Source organism: Ursus maritimus, unplaced genomic scaffold, assembly GCF_017311325.1.
Source record: "Ursus maritimus isolate PB19 unplaced genomic scaffold, ASM1731132v1 scaffold_6, whole genome shotgun sequence".
In the NCBI taxonomy this organism is placed as follows: Eukaryota; Metazoa; Chordata; class Mammalia; order Carnivora; family Ursidae; genus Ursus; species Ursus maritimus.
In genome coordinates this window covers 67235548-67251709 of record NW_024426774.1, presented here as the reverse complement: position 1 = coordinate 67251709, position 16162 = coordinate 67235548, and the positions used below count along the sequence as shown (strand labels likewise).

The following is a 16162-nucleotide window of genomic DNA, read 5'->3' as shown; positions in this document are numbered from 1 at the left end:
GTGATAGCGTGCTTAATGGAGTCTGCTGGATTGTCGATTCATTCCCTGATCTCACCAAGCAGATGGTAGGGCTGGCTTTTATGAGCCTGGTAAAAATTCCAGCACATCATCATGGGAATAGCATGTAAATGAAGTCTCAAATTTTCTATATATCTGTCTTTACTATATTTACAAGTAACAATGTGGATCCCACAAGATGTCAGACAGATCAACCCCAAATGTGGGTTGATTGAGTTTAACCAAAGGAAGAATGTAAGCCAAAAGCTTCCTCAACTTCCTAGGCAATGATGGTATTGTGCCAAGAAAAATGAAACAGTATGGTCTGGAATCATCTTCTGATAAACTATAAACACAGAATTATAAGTGATACTGGGGAATCTTAATCTGTTTTACTGGTAATATAACATCTCTACCATGTCCACAGCCGGTTCATGCTGGAAAGGGGCTTACCCTTGGCAATAGGTTTTTATCTCAAGGCTATTTAATTTGATAGTGAAATAACTCACGTCCTTGAATCAGAGCTCAAATCAAGGTCTCACCAGTGCCTGATGACCTGACTCTCTGGATGCAGACAGTGCCACAAGTGGCTGAGGTAGGAAAGGCATGGCACAGAGTTAAACAGTGAGCACCTAGGGACTTTCACAAGGGTGTGAGCCCTGAAGAAAAGTTACTGCCTACCAGTAAGTTATTAGTGACGACTAGTGGTCAAGCCAAATCTATCACATTCTGTGGCAGAATCATAGCAAGGACAATGCAAGCCAAACTAGAGGGTCCCTCCCATTCATACACTCAAAATATTGGTTGAGCACCTCCCAAGTGTTAAGCCCAGTACCAGTCTTTAGGGATAATGGAGTGGCCAAAGCGGACCTGAGTCCTGTCTCTGAAAGTTTACAGTCAGGGTGCCTACTCCTCTGTTCAGTTCAATATGGCAAGTGGCTTGATATTGGGAGTTAGCACAACTAAATATTTATAAGTATATATACTGAGGGGGTGGGGAAGTAGGTTGAGCTAAGTGCACTGGGGGGGGCAATTATGCATCTTTTCAAATCTCAGTTTCTGAAAATGATTAGTTATACCAGTCTTTCTGGATAAAATGAGATAATGCATATACAGGCATCTGGCAAAGTTGGTAGGCATTAAGAATTGTAGATGCCTTCTTTCTTGCCTATCTAATTAATAAATGTGATAAATAATCTAAAACAAATAGGATATGTCAACTTTATTATGAAATCTAGAATATTATCTTTAAGGTCAGAAAAGGACGCCTACTATCAACATACTGTACTTGAAGTCCTAGGTAATGTAGGAAGATAGGAAAAATATATGAACATTATAAAAATTATAAACATTATAAAATTATAACATTATAAAAATTATAAACATTATAAAAAATCATTTAGTAAATATTATTGTATAAATTGAAAGACCAAAATAATCTTCAGAAAAGTACTGGGTTTATAACAAGATATTTCAGAAAGACTGCAGGGTTCTATGTACTAGGACAGTCAGTGCTTTAAACATATATAAACAGATCTATAGATTTGATGAAATTCCATTAAAAATCTAAATGAAATTTTTAAATAAATGTGAAAAGCTGATTCTACAAGTTCTTTGGGAAAAACGAAGAGCCCCAAATGGCCAAGATATGCCAGAGAAAGAAGATGAAGGAACTTTCTTGTGTAAAGGTGCACATTTATTAGAAAATTGTGGTAATGAAGACAATACATTAGGATAAATGAAAAAAGGGGGAATAAAAATAATGAAACTAAAAATAATCCTAAGCCTATATGAAAATGATTTATATCAAGTCCGTCACTGCAGTTAAGTGAGCAGAGTATAGATTAGTCAATAAATGGCACTGGGACAACTGGTTATCTATATGAATAAAGGAAAATTGGTTCGCTACATCATCTACAAAAATCAATTCTCCATGCACTAAGGATATAAGTTACCGAGGTAAATCTGTAAAATTTTTGTAAGACAAGGGAGTAAGATACTGAATTATGGAATGATTTATTAAATAGGCATAAAAGGTACTAATACAATATCAATACATTCAACCACATTAAAATTAGGAATATCTGTTCATCGATAATATCACAAAGAGAGAAAGAATCTAAATTTAAAAATCGGGAGAAAATAATTTTTTAAAGATTTTATTTATTTATTTGAGAGAGAGAGAGAAAGAGAGAGAGGGAGTGAGCACAAGTGGGGTGACAGGTAGAGGGAGAAGCAGACTCTCCACCGAGCAGGGAACCCAACGTGGGGCTCGATTCCAGGACCCTGAGAACATGACCTGAGCTGAAGGCAGATGCTTAACCAACTGACCCACCCAGGCGCCCTAAAAATATTTTTACACCATATTAATTTAAAAAGGACTACAATCCAGGGTATGTGAAGCACTTTGATAAATCAGTATGAAACAAGACGAACAAGGGGGAAAATAGGCAAAATAAAGCACAGTAATTTCACAGAATAAATGAAAAGATGCTCAATCCTATGAGCCTTCTGGGAAAGGCAAAAACCAAATTATGTTCAAATATCATGTCATTACCCTGAAATTGGCAAAAAATGAAAATAAAAAAGAAAAATCCCAGGTTTGGAAAAGCCATGGATAAAGAGTGATTCTTACTTACTGCCGCTGAGAGGGCTGATGAGATGAAAATTGACCAACTGCAATAAGCACTATTTGGCATTATATAATCCCATGGGAATTTCTCATATTGTAAAGGTCTCAGTCCTCAGAAAATGGTTGCTATAATCAATAGAAATAGCATTCCCATTGCTTTCAATTCACTTCTCTCTGCGTATTGTTCTGATCCTCTGATGATAGGTAGTCACATGAATTCCGGTTCATTTATATATATATATATATATACATACATGATATATGGTGGGTCCACTTATCTGAAGACGATATTTGCAGAATTTTCATCCCCACTGAATACCTAGTATAGGTCTCTAAGCCACAGAAAGTTTTAGAGACCCTCCTCTGGCCCAACCTTTTAATTTACATATTAAGAAATTGAGCTAAGAAACAGACTCAGAACTATAGAGAACAAACTGAGGAATGTTGGAGGGGAGGTGGGCATGGGGATGCATTAAATGGGTGATGGTTGTTAAGGAGGGCACTCGTGATAAGCACCGGGTGTTTTATGTAAGTGATGAATCACTACATTCTACATAGGAAACTAATATTACACTGCATGTTAACTACCTGTAATTTAAATTAAAATTTGGAGAAAAAAAATTCAGACCCATAAAGCTTAAATGACTATCAAGTTCAGAAAGTTTGACAGGAACATAAGCAGACTAGAACTCAACCTCTGACTACCTTTAAATAACTAAATAACTAAATAACAAAATAACAAAATTTGGGGGTGTAAAGAGGTTTGGTTTAGTTAAAAAGCTGTAGCATTTTATCCAAGTGACCTAATGTCATTTCGAATCAGCATAATTCACAGTGCATCTTGACAAAGGATTCCTTTGCCAGATAATGTGGCAGACCCAAAGGGAAAAATAGTAAAAAGAGTTTGCAATTCACTAGATGGCAAGCTTTGAAGTTAAATGAGTGTTGTTGACATTTAACACCATGATGTTTCTATTACTTAAAAATGAAAACATCACTTTTTGTATTGTTTAATTAAAAAATTTAGGTAATTCAAATTGCATTAAAGGCAACCACATAAGTCTTGGAAAAATTCAATGTGGAACGTATCCTTACCTCAAAAAGCCATAAATGAGACATGAATCTAAACAGGAAAAATATTTTTGCTACATTGTTTTTCATGAAAGAATATGTATTCTATATAAAAATGCATAAATCATTCTATTTTCTACAACACAAAAGGATTATATTTTCTCCAACTCTTTGTTGCTGTATAGTCTTTGTCATTAAGTTTTGGGCTATGTTATATGCAAATAAGAAGCGGCATAGTGAGTAATTACTTATGCTTTCCTGTTGAACATGTAAATAACGGGTCTATTTCCATTTTAAAATATAAGTCTTGAATATTTTGTGCATTTCTAATATGTGCTAAAACAATAAACATCAAAAAGAAATGAAATACCAACAACATTTTCCACAAAACTAAAATTTATATGGACCCACGAAAGATCCCAAATAGCCAAAGCAATCTTGAGAAAAAAGAACAAAGCTGGAAGTAACACAATCCCAGATTTCAAGATATACTGCAAAGCTGTAATAATCAAAACAATATGGTACTGGCACAAAAGTAGACACACAGATTGACAGAATAGGAGAGCCCAGAAATAAACCTACGCTTATATGGTCAATTAATTTATGACAAAGGAGGCAAGAATATACAATGGGGAAAAAGTGTCTTCAATAAATGATGCTGGGAAAACTGGACAGCTACATGCAAAAGAATGAAACCACACCACTTTCTTATACCATACACAAAAATAAACTCAGAATGGATTAAAGACTTAAATATAAGACCTGACACTATAAAAGTCCAGAAGAAAACATAGGCAATAAAGAAAGAAAGAAAGAAAGAAAGAAAGAAAGAAAGAAAGAAAGAAAGAAAGAAAGAAAGAAGAACTAAATAAATTAGATTTACAGCAATACATATAGGAAAAAATAATTATATCCAGGATACATAAAGAACTTATACAAACAAATAAGAATAAAACTAGACAAATTAACAGAAAAAAAAAACAGGCAAAATATATGAACAGACACTCCATGATAATAGTATATCCATATGAAAAGATGTTCAACTTTGTCTTCAGAGAAATCAATTTAAAACCACAGTAAAATATCAATACATTCCACTATGATGAATAAAATGACAAAAGCAAAATATACCAAGTGTTAGTGAAGACATGATGCAACTAGAACTCTCATATATTACCGGTGGGAACTACTTTTTAAAACTGTTTGGCAATACCTTTTAAAGCTGGATATCTGCATACTCTATCTTCCAGCAATTCCACTTGTAAGTATACATTCAACAAAAATTCACACAAAGACGATCAGAATAACATATCAGTATGTTTGTAGCAGCATTCTGCAAAATAACCTCAAGCTGAACACTACCAAAATGTCAATCACGATGGAATTGATAAATAATTTGAGTTATAGTTACACAAAGGAGCAGTAATGGGAATACATGATCTTCAACTACACACAAAAATATGGATAAATCTCACAATAATAAGGTTAAGTAAAAAAGGAAAATGCCAGGGGGTTCCTGGGTGGCTCAGTCAGTTGAACATCTGACTCTTGATTTCTGCTCAGGCCATGATCTTGGGGTTGTGAGATCCAGCCCCATGTTGGACTCTGCACTGGGCATGGAGCCTGCTTGGGATTCTCTCTCCCCCCCCCCCCCCCCNGCCCTCCCCACACCTCTATCTCTCTAAGGAGAGAAAAAAAAAAAAAAAAGAAGAAGAAGAAAAGGAAAATGCCAGACTTAAAAAAGTACTTTTTATGATTCCAAATATATAAAAAACTTAAAAATAAGCAAAACTAATCTCTACTGTTGCAAATCAAGATAATGGCTAGATGAAGGGAGAACTAGTGAGGACACTGGGGTGCTAGTAGTGTTCTGTTATTTCTTTTTAAGTTTTTATTTTAATTCCAGTTAGTTAACATAGAGTATCATATTAGTTTCAGGTATACAATATAATTATTTAACAGTTCCATACATCACCCAGCGCTTATCACAATAAGTGCACTCCTTAATCTCCATCACTTATTTAACCCACAAACTCACCAATCTCTCTTCTGGTAACCATCAATTTCTTCTCTATGGTTAACACTCTGTTTCTTGCTTTGTCTCTCTCTCTTAATTTTTTTCACCTTTGTTTGTTTTGTTTCTTAAATTCCACATATGAATGAAATCATATGGAATTTGTCTTTTTATGACTGAGTTATTTTACTTAGCATTATACTCTGTAGCTCCATCTATGTCTTTGCAAATGACAAGATTTTGTTCTTTTTTATGGCTGAAGAATATTCCATTGCATAAATGTACCACTTTTTCTTTATCCATTCATCAATCAATGGACAGTTGGCTATTGTAAATAATGCTGCTATAAACATAGAGGTGCATGTATCCCTTTGAATTAGTATTCTTGTATTCTTTGGGTAAACACCTAGTAGAGCAATTGCTATCTCATAGGGTAGTTCTACCGTTAACTTTTTGAGAAACTCCATACTGTTTTCCACAGTGGTTGCACTGGTTTGCATTCCTACGTCAGTGCAATAGTGTTCCTTTTTCTCTACATCTTCACCAACACCTGTTGTTTCTTGTGTTGTTGATTTTAGCCATTGTGACAAGTGTGAGGTGATATTTGATTGCAGTTTTGTTTGCATTTCCTTGATGATGAGTGATGTTGAACATCTTTTCATGTGTTTGTTGGCCATCTGGATGACTTCTTTGGAGAAATGTCTGGTCTTCTGCCCATTTTTTAGTTGGATTATTTGGTTTTTGAGTGTTGAGTTTGATGAGTTCTTTATATATTTGGGATACTAGCCCATTATTGGATATGTCATTTACAAATATCTTCTCCCATTCCATAGGTTGCCTTTTAGTTTTGTTGTTTCCTTCACTGTGCAGAAGCTTTTTATTTTGATGTAGTCCCAATAATTTATATTTGCTTTTTTTTTTCCTTGCCTCAGGAGAAATATCTAGGAAGAAGTTGTTATGGCCAATGTCAAAGAAGTTACTGCCTGAGTTCTCTCCTAGGATTTTGATGGATTCTTGTATCAAATTTAGGTCTTTAATCCATTTTGCATTTATTTTTGTGTATAGTGTAAGAAAGTTGTCCCATTTATTTCTTTTGCATGTAGCTGTCCAGTTTTCACAACACCATTTGCTGAATAGGCTGTCTTTTTCCCATTGAGTATTCTTTCCTGCTTTGTGGAAGATCAATTGACCATATGATTGTGGGGTTTATTTTTGGATTTTCTCTTCTGTTCTATTGATCTATATGTCTATTTTTGTGCCAGTACCATGCCATTTTGTTTACTATAGCTTGTAATATAACTTGAAGTTAAATGCCTTCAGGTTTGCTTTTCTTTTTCGGGAATGCTTTGGCTATTCAGGGACTTTTGTTGTTCCATACAAATTTTAGAATTATTTGTTCTAGTTCTGTAAAAAAAGTTATTGGTATTTTGATAGGGATTGCATTAAATTAATAGATCGCTTTGGGTAGTGTAGATATTTTAACAATATTTGTTCTTCTGATCCATGAGCATGGAATGTCTTTCCATTTCTTTGTGTCATCTTCAATTTCTTTCATAAGTGTTTTTCCATTTTCAAGAGTACAGGTCTTTCACCTCTTTGGTTAGGTTTATTCCAAGGTAACTTATTATTTTGGATGCAATTGTAAATTACATTATTTACTTAATTTGTCTTTCTGCTGTTTTATTATTGGTGTATAGAAATGCAACATATTTCTGTATGTTGATATATCCTGTTACTTTACTAAAATCAGTTCTGGAAATTTTTTGGTGGGGTCTTTCAGGTTTTGTTTATACAGCATCAAGTCATCTGCAAATAGTGAAAGTTTTACTTCTTCCTTACTGATTTGGATTTCTTTTATTTCTTTTTGTTGTCTGATTGCTATGGCTAGCACTTCTAGTACTATGTTGAATCAAAATGGTGAGAGTGGACATCCCTGTAATGATCCTGAATTTAGGAGAAAAGCTCTCAGTTTTTCCCAATTAAGGATGATGTTAGCTGTGAGTCTTTATAGATCTTTATTATATTGAGGTATGTTCCCTCTAACTCTATTTTGTTGTGAATTTTTATCACAAATGTTGAACTTTGTCAAATGCTTTTTCTGTGTCTATTGAAATGATCATATGGTTCTTATCCTTTCTCTTACTGATGTGATGTACCACATTGATTGATTTGCAAATGTTGGACCACTCTTGCATTCCAGAACTAAATCCCACTTGATTGTGGTAAATGATTTCTTTAAAAGTATTGTTGAATTAGGTTTCCTAGTATTTTATTGAGAATTTTTGTATCTATGTTCATCAGGAATATTGGCCTGTAGTTTTCTTTTTGAGTGGTGTCTTGTTTTAGTATCAAGGTAATCCTGGCTTCATAGAATGAATTTTGAAGTTTTCCTTCCTTTTCTATTTTTTGGAACAGTTTGAGAAGAATAGGTATTAACTCTTCTTTAAATTTTTGGTAGAATTCACCTGTGAAGTCATCTGGTCCTGGACTTTTGTTTGTTGGGAGTTTTTTGATTACTGACTTAATTTCTTTGCTGGTTATTGGTCTGCTCAAATTTTCTATTTCTTCCTGTTTCGGTTTTGGTACTTTATATGTTTCTAGGAATTTATCCATTTCTTCTAGGTTGTCTAATTTGTTGGCATGTAATATTCTCTGGAAATCCTTTGTTTTTCTGTGGTGTTGGTTGTTACTTCTCCTCTCTCACTTGCGATTTTATTTGAGTTCTTTCTCTTTTTCTTGATAAGTATGGCCAAGGTTTATCAATTTTATTGATTTTTTCAAAGAAACTGCTCTTGGTTTTATTGATCTTTTCTATTGTTTTTTAATTTCTGTCATTTATTTTTGTTCTAATTTTATTATTTCCTTCCTCCTGATGGTTTTAGGTTTTGCTTCTTGTTCATTTTCTAGTTCCTTTAGGTGTAAGGTTAGGCTGTTTATTTGAGATTTTTTTTTTTGCTTCTTGAGGTAGCTTGGATTGCTATAAACTTCCCTCTTAAAACTGCTTTTGCTGCATCCCAAAGTTTTTGGACTGTTATGGTTTCATTTCCATTTGTTTCCATGTACTTTTTAAATTTCTTCTTTGATGTTGTGCTTGACCCATTCATTATTGAGTAGCATGTTATCTAACCTTCATGTATTTGTGGTCTTTCCAGATTTTTTTCTTGTGATTGACTTCTAGTTTATAGTATTGTAGTTAGAAAAGATGCATGGTATGACTTCAATCTCCTTGAGTTTGTTGAGGCTTGTGTTGTGGTCTAATATGTGATCTAACCTGGAGAATATTGGTCCATGTGCACTTGAAAAGAATGTGTATTCTGGTGTTTTAGGATGGAATGTTCTGAATATATCTGTTAAAGCCATCTGTTCCAGTGTGTTGTTCAGAGCCATTGTTTCCTTGTTGATGTTCTGTGTAGATGATCTGTGCATTGATGTAAGTGGTGTGTTAAATCTCTTACTATTATTGTATTATTATTAATTAGTTCCTTTGTGCTTGTTATTAACTTTTTTATGTATTTGGGTGCTCCTATCTTGGGTGCATAAATATCTACAATTGTTATATCTTCTTGATGGATTGGCCCCTTTATTATTATGCAGTATCCTTCTTTGTCTGTTACAGTCATTGTTTTAAAGACTGTTCTGTCCAATATAAGTACTACTACTCTGGCTTTCTTTTGACATCATTTGCATGGTAGATGTTTCACCATCCTCTCACTTTCAATCTGCAGGTGTTTTTCAGTCTAAAATGAGTCTCTTGTCAGAATATATAAATGGGTCTTATTTCTTTTATCCATTCTGTTACCCTGTTTTTCAATTGGAACATTTAGTCTTAGTAATGTTCTGTTCTTGATCTGGGTTTTGGTTATGGGTGTGCTCAGACTACAAAAATCACACAGTGGTAGACTTATGTGCACTTCCCAGTATTTATGCTATATTTCAATAAAATAGTTTAAATAATCCAATTTAAATAATCTGGATAATTGAGAAAAAATTCATCTGACATAGTATTGTTGTTCCAATTAATAGGGTGATATGAGCAAGACAGTACTCCTATTAATGCTACTTTTATTAGTGAACACTAAAATAATAGCAGTAGTAGTACTATCAAATATGTATCATGTAAAAACTTTTCAATGCATATTAATATCCCTTAATGCCATTTGCCCTTCAAAACAACCTCACCACATTTAGAATGAAATATATCGGCTGCATAAATACAATCATAATTGTTTGAAGGACCATACTCTAAAGGTGCTAAGTGATTGATCGATGTCAAGGTGAAGGAAGTTTCTTTCATAATCACAGAAATGTTTTGATAGTAGAGAGACAGTTAAAAAAATAAACTTAAAAAATTGGAGGATTTTACTAAAATCATATATTAATTTGTTTTAATGCTGCTATACAATTGCAGGAAGAGATTGAATAGGATGCCATTGGATTGTAGTCCTATTCAGTTTTCATCCCTTCAATAATTTAGATGAAAATACAGGTTCTGCTCATCTAATTTTCTGAGGGAAAGTTCAATGGAAAATTTGGAATTCTATAAATTCTTGTTATGCTGACTGGATGAGCTGACTCCGACAAAGTTAAATTTGATGGGAATAAATCTGAGTCCTATTTTCTGGTCCAAAACCATTCAACTGAACAAACAAATAATATAGTTAACATGACTTCCCAGGCACAAGAGATAAAACCAAATAAAGCAAAATCTTTGGAGGACTTAGAATATGAATCAACTGTGTGCTAGAGACATTCAAAAAAGTCCACGTAAGCATGGTTATGTTCATACAAGTGCTTAGAAGAGGGATGGCATGCTCTTGTACTTTAATGCTGGTCCACTCACACCTGTTATACTCCTACTTCGTCAAGCTAGAATGTGTTTCAATATATGCTGAAATGATGAAAGGCTTCTAGATCATATAATGAAATACTGAAAGATCTCTTAAAGGAAAAAAAAAATAGGGGACATATGACAGCATCTTCAAATATCAGAAAGAATGTCCCTTTGAAGAGTAATTCCATTTTGTGTGGAATCACGGTGTAAATAGAATCAAAGCACAAAAGCTATGGGATAATATATGTCAATATAATGAAGACTTTCTAAGAGAATTATCCATAGGTAGAACATTTCATTTGATAGTAAACCAATTTCTCACTATAAAAAGGACTTAAATATAACTGAACCACTTAATCGGATATGATACAAGGTTTTCAATCTTTGAAGGTTAGACTGTACAAATGGATTGATTTCAACACCAAGAATTTCTACTTTATAGATAGGAATGTCAGACAAAGAGAGGTGAAATGACTTTCAAGTTCAGAGAGAAATTGATTCTCAGGATGAAGCCCCTTCACACAGCCTATGCATGGGGCAAAAATCTCATTAATTTGGCCCTATGTTTCCACATCTATCAAGTTCAGTGAGCTTCTTCACTAAGTGAAGGACTTGCAAGGGAATGACCCTATCTCCTAAGGACAAAGATGCCTTTGGGCAGAGAGAAGTCACGTTGACCCCACTTAGATGAGGAATGTTAGGCCTTTTATGTATGCCAAAAACATATCCTTTATTATTGTTCTTGATTATCTTGCTTTTCATATGTGCAATCCCAAATTACACAGGTTTTTAAGGTTTTACTATATTTACGTGATTCTAAGATTGTGTTCAACACAAATTAGAAACTAAAGTCAACATGTGGAAAAAAAAGTAGATATTTGAGTGAGAGACTTACTTCATTTGTTTTACTACTCTCCAAGTCAAATACACAAGAATATTGTGCCAAAAACATCCTTGACTAAACAAAGGTACGCACTAGAAGTTTACATGATTAAATTAAATAATAAGCCTGGCTGTCTGACTTTAAAGATAAAGCAAGTTTAGAAAAACAGAAAGAGGAAAGTCTGATTATTGAAAATCACAGGTTAAATCCTGTCCCTAAGAAGCGTAACAGAAAACAGCATCATATTATTTGCCACAACCCTACGTACTTTAAAAATTAAAACAATCAGTTGATCACTATAAGGAAAAATAGTATGACTTTCTTTTATTTTGTTTATTTATTTATATTTATTTATTTATATATTTCATTAATTTTTTTAGAGAGAGAGTGCATGTACATGCAAACTGGTGGGGGAGGGGCAGAGGGAGAGAGAGAATCTTAAGCAGCCTCCATGCCCAGCGTGGAGCCCAACGTGAGGCTCAATCTCACAACCCTTATATCACAACCCTGATGTCATGAGATCACGACTTGAGCCAAAATCGAGAGTTGGATGCTTAACCAGTTGAGCCACACAGGTACCTCAAGCATTACTTTAAAGGGAGAGTAGTTCACTCTTTCCTTACATTTTCTATGTGATTCAATGTTGTAAATCATTCCAAAATTCTCAAATATGATACAATCTATCTAAATTCTGGGCTAACTTCCATTATTTGCAGCAAGAAATCAAGCTTTATAAAATACTCATCACTCAAGATTTTATTTCACATTAGGTATACCTCAAAGTAACCAATCTGGGAATAAGTTTCCAAGCATCTATCAGGTAACCCCCCCAAAAAAGAAGGACAGTCTTAATGATGATATTATTGAGGTCATTAAATATGAAAGCTAAAGAAGATCTATATATTATTCAGCACAAGACCTTTATTTATTAGATGAAGAGAGTGATAACAGATAAAATTATGGTCCCATAACTAATTGGTGTAGAATCAAAATATAACCCTTGCCCTCTTGAGTCCAATCTCATGGTTTTCCTTATTTCCCAGATATTGCCATGAAATGAGTCTCTTATTCAAGACCAATAATTAAATACAGATTAAGCTTGAACATATTTTTTTCCAAAAGGAAATAGGACACAGTCCAAAACTCTACTATAATTTCCCAATCCTATTGTGCAACTGATTTGCAATTGCTTAAATAACTGCAGGTGCTGGGAACCAAAAGCCACTCTGTGCCTGTCTGGGCTGATGACCAATCAGTTCTGCATGGATCATATGATACACAGGGACAGCAATAAACAGATACTCTGGCATTCACCAGGTGTGCAATATTGCAATTTCTGGGCCTGTCTCAGGCTCAACTCGCAACAACTGAATCTATGACAACTAGACTCTAGCATATTTTAACCTGGACAAAACCAGGAACATAATCAAAGTAAAAACATAGTTCGGTGATTATAGAATTTACAAAGAATCTCAACATGAACTTACGATTTCTTTAGGTGACAATTAATGATTACCTAATAAAGAAGTAAATTATATAATATACATATAATTATAGGAATAAAATTATATTTATAGCAAATTTACAGATACTCTACATTTATAGACAATCCTCATTTATAAAATGGACATGGAGTAAATAATTTCAAATATGAAATCGATTTATTACCAACTTGGTCAGGGCAATTTATAATGAACAACTCGTCTATAGAACCATGCTCCAAAGAGTGGCCAATTTATAACATGCTGCTTTCTTTCTAGAATCAGAGAGGGGCTGCCTCTAATTCTACAAATCTGTATTTTGGGATATCCACATATTTTGGTCATGTGGCAAACTGCTCCACATTATAAAATACACAAATTTATAGACACAAATTGTGGCATCTTGAAAGGCAAGAGCAGAGTGGAGGAGAACCTCATAGGGAAGAACAAAGTGTTGGCTAAAGTGGAAATGCCTAGAAAATACGATCTCAACAGCGCCTTCCCCAAGGGGCCATATCAGGCATGACTTGGAGCTTATGAGAAGTGTTAATCTCAGGACCCCTCTGCAGACTACTGATGCAGAATCTGGATTTTATTTTATTTTATTTTATTTTATTTTATTTTATTTTATTTTATTTTATTTTATTTTTTTCTCTGTCTTTTTTTTTCTTTTTTTTTAATGATTTTTTATTATATTATGTTAGTCACCATACAGTACATCCCCGGTTTCCGATGTAAGGCTCGATGATTCATTAGTTGTGTATAACACCCAGTGCACCATGCAATACGTGCCCTCCTTACTACCCATCACCAGCCTATCCCATTCCCCCCCCCCCCCGAAGTCCTCAGTTTGTTTCTCATAGTCCATAGTCTCTCATGCTTCATTTCCCCAGAATCTGGATTTTAATGAGAGTCCCCAGGTGATCCCAGTGAAATTAAAGTCAAAGTCTTATTGTGAGAACCGAACTATGATTTAGAATAGCTTTTAAGGTTGTAAGAAGGATGTGTGTGTGTGTGTGTGTGTGTGTGTGTGTGTGTGTGTGTGTGATGTCTGAGTTAAGTATTAAAGACAAAATATTTTGATATCATGGCACTTCTCTTAAAGGATAAACATCCAGATCAGCTACTTTGCATCTTTTGGTCGGAAAAACAAAGACTGCGAAAGAAAAAAAAAGAATCAGAGCGATCTGATCAGTGTGTATATGTGTCACATATCTATTTAATATGCATCCCAGCAGAGTCTAGTCGTTAAATCATTGGAGGTAATCTCTGAATTCTTATTCTCAACTTGTTTCCCCTTTAGGTAATATTACGATAGGATCCTCTGTAGGTTTGGGAACTTAGAACTACTCTTCTGAATAAATCTAAGGGGTGTCTATCTCCTGGTACAATCTAGCAAGTCATCTTTACTAGTGGATGTACTTAATGAGGTTCATGCAACTGCATTTATTTCTCTCTAGAAATACCTTGGTTCATCCCCTGCTGAAACTGAAAACAAACCATCATTCATTCTAGATGTGATCCAACTCACTGAAAATCAATGGGCCTGGGCTGTCACATTTCTATTTTTTACAGTTGAGTGAACTTGAAACATGTTAAAGTCAACAATATCTATCAATGAGGGAAATATATACTACTAAATACGGCCTACTATATTTAAAACCATGATGACAAATCCTTAAAAGAAAGCACTAAATGTGTCTTATCTTGGCATCCCCAGTATCTTTAGAGATGGGAGTAAATAAACATGTGGTAAGTGTAATGAGGAATGAAACTGAGATGAGAAGGGATGTACTCACATAACTCTTCTTCTTAGGAGGGTTGGCTAAGGTTTTTAATTTGTTTAACTTTATCATGTATGTGTGTATTTTAAGATAAACTGCTAACTTGTTATAAAATTAATTCAAAGTAGTTAGTCAGCATACACTAAGATCAGTACAAAATGGAAACACTTAGATTGCAAGGTAGCGTTCTTTTCACAAGAGGAAGAGAAGGGATACTGGTAACCCACGGCACGCCTTTGATCTTAAGACAGTGATACTGAACCCAAAAGTCACACATGTAAAGCATCTGGTACTGAAAATGGAATCAAGAGGGAGATTACTGTTTACTCACAGGCATCATTCATTTCATAATTACATGTACAGGGCCTACAATTTGGAGGCACTATTCTAGGTGTAAGAAATACATTGGGAAACAAGGTCCTCAGGGTTTCCACTCTCATCCAACAAGTGAGGAAGAGATGACCCTAAACAAGGACACTGAACACACAAAAGAGCACAGTGAGAGCAAGAATGACCAGCGCAGGGCGACCGATGTAGGTGGCCAGGGGAGCTCTCTCAGCAGATGACACTGAAACCAAGACCTGAATGCTGAGGAGCCCCTGGGGGAGATCTGGGCAAAGAGTATTCCAAGCACAAAAAACTCAAAAGGGCAACTTCCTGAAATGAGAAGAAAAAAAAAATTGGTTTACTTCAGGAATGGAGAAAAATTCAGTGAGCGCTGAGCACAGTGAAACAAGAGGTAACCTGGAATGAGATGGGATCTGGGGCTAGGTCACATAAGCCCTTCTTGATCTTCGTCAAACTTTCAGATTTTATTCCATGTACAACGGGAAGCCACCGGAGTATTGTAGACTGGGGAGTGATATGATCTGATGTATATTCCAAAAAGATACGTCTGACTTCTGTATGGAGATTGGACTATGGTATATATGGAAGTGGTAGCAATGAGACTAACATTTATGAAGTTTTGGACCATAGGGGTGTGAGCTACGGAGTCATAGTCACCTGGGTTTGAATTTCCCTCTCACATTGTGAGTATTTGATTAATAACTGATTACCTTAAAATCTCAGTTTTCTCATCAGTAAATGGAAGCAATAAAATGTTTTCTCATCAGTAAATGGAGGACCTATCTGACAGGGTAGTCGTGAGGATTAAATAATATAACGTATGCGTAGTGAGTTTATTAAAGAGTCGCAACCCACGGCATATATTCATGGTATATAAACATGAAACAGTATTTATGTATGTATTTATGCAAAAACAGTCACTTTTTTTCTCCATCTCTTGTTATCTTGGCAGAATCACTGAATTTCTGGTCACTATTGGTTATCAAAAACTCAGGCTAATTTATAATTTGAACCTAAAATTTGATGTAAATTTCATCCCTTATCTCATAGTCTTGAATTGAGGGGGTAGGGAGGAGGAACGTGGTATGGTGCTAGGTAGGCATCTTCTTACCCTCTGCCTT

General features: G+C 34.7%; 1 protein-coding gene across 1 annotated transcript in view; it reads right to left on the bottom strand.

Moving 5' to 3' along the window:
• NRXN1 (neurexin 1) overlaps window positions 1-16162 on the bottom strand; it is a 1086056-nt gene that overhangs the window by 674669 nt on the left and 395225 nt on the right.